This window comes from Equus caballus, chromosome 25 (genome assembly GCF_041296265.1).
Source record: "Equus caballus isolate H_3958 breed thoroughbred chromosome 25, TB-T2T, whole genome shotgun sequence".
NCBI classification, from domain to species: Eukaryota; Metazoa; Chordata; class Mammalia; order Perissodactyla; family Equidae; genus Equus; species Equus caballus.
Genome location: NC_091708.1, coordinates 20,630,437 through 20,632,500, shown reverse-complemented (window position 1 = coordinate 20,632,500; position 2,064 = coordinate 20,630,437).

The window sequence follows — 2,064 nt, the reverse complement described above, 5'->3', positions numbered from 1 at the left end:
CTGAGAACAAGGACTTCTTTTCATAAACCACGTTGTCCCTAGAGAATTATGACTTCCTTCTTCTCTTGAAGTACGGCTCAAAGAGCAGCTGCCAAATGATACCCATCCGCTTGAAACCCTGATCTGCCTCAGCAGGTTGCAGGCAGGGGAAGGTCACCCCACGTTCCAGACCAACATTACTGAGGTCTGCTTTTCTGTTCTTTCATTTTTATTCCCTCTTTTGCTCATGCCAGGGGGCCAAATCATGCAAAACACTTGTTACTTACATTCTTAAAAGGGAAAAATATAATGACACTAAACAAAATTTGTGAAAAGAAAATTAGTTAACCAAGACCCCTTTGAGTTTTCTTCTTTTATTTTTTCTTGTCTGAATCCACTCAGATTTTAGGTAGTTATAATCATTACGGACTTTTAAAATCTTTACTTCTTTCCCCTAAAATTATATCATAAGTCTTTTATACCTTTTCATAGCCTTCTTGGCTATCATTGTAGATTGTTCCATAGTATTCCTGACCCTAACAGTGGACAGTTAAGTTGTTTCACATTTTTTTTCCTCATTTTGGCTAATGCTGCAAAGAGCATTATCCTCTATGGATTTTATTCCTTTCGATGATTTCTTCGGGATAAATTCCTACTTCAGAATGATTCATAATTCTTGATTTGTGTTACCAAATTGCTTTCCAGAAGACCTGTACTAATTTTTATTGTCCCCAGAATATTAAGCTCACAGAATTGCTGAACTTGGATGCTATTTATTTATTTATTTTTGGTTTGCTAATTCTCTGCTTGATGACTTATGAACACAGCCATGCTCCCAAGCCTTATTGACTATTTGTGTTTCCTCTCAAATGGCCTGTTTTTACAAAAACCGAAACTAGGTTGGGTGTCCTAAATGTGACTGTGACAGGTCAGCCCTGGATGACCCGAGGAGTCTTATTTCTCGTTCCACCCAGGCCCTGGAAATCTGATCCTCTGACCCTGGTGTCTTGCTCTCAGTCCACTTTCCAAGCACTATGCTGGGCACCAGGGAAGGAAGAGTGAGCAGGGTAGGGGTACACAGTTTAGTGGACGGGAGACCGACAAGGAACACACAGTATGGGGCAGGGGAGTCCCCAGGACCAGGATGGGGAGCTCAGGGAAGACTTCTCAGAGATAAAGCTCAGGCTGACATTGGAAGGATGAATTAGAGCTTATCGGGTCAGGAAAAGGAAAAACGCATCCCCTTCTGCCATTATCACCATCTCCCCTGGTGCTCCACCTCTCTACCTTCTCACAATATTGAGTCACACTGAGCTACTCACGCTTTCGTGATCGGAGTTTGCTTATACTGTGCCTGCCTTGGAAGCTCTTCTTCATCCTTATCCACTTGCTCAAGTCTTAGTGATCTTTCAAAGCCCATGAGAAATTCCCTTCTCTGTAACTGCCCTCTCCCAGTCTGGGTGTGGAGGTGATCCCAAATGAGGACTCCTCTATCTCCCACAGCACTGGGTCTTTATGACAGCCACCACTTTCATATTTTTTGCCTCCTCCACTGAACCGTGAACTTGGACTCTGTGTGACTCCTCTCTCAGTGTTGTCTTTGCTGAGCTCAGGGCCTGACTTGGGATGCTGGGTGACTGCTGAGCCACGATAAACTAATTGAAAGATCACCTCTTGAAATTCAATCCCTAAAGCGCCATTGCTGGAATTCGGTAGCTTCTCAATAAGTAAATACATTCTGAATACACTTAAATATTCAAGGTCCATTGCCACTAGGCTTTCCTTTAGAAAATTACTCTTTTTTTTTTTTTTTTTTTTTTTGCCAGTGGTGTTTGCAAGGGAAGTCCACCTCCTAAAACATTGGGTTTTCTCTACCGGCTGAGAAACCTGAGCTTTCTTGAAGATCATCAGCCGACTTCATTCACCAGCCCCACCCACTGACGGGCAGGCCAAAGCATGTCTCTTTAACACAGAGCCCTTTTTTCTGCTTCTGAGAAAACCAAACCTCCTCTGCTATCTGAGATGAATAACCCCTGCTAAAATAGAACGCACTGAGTCTTCCAGCCAAGGAGGCGGCTGGCAGAG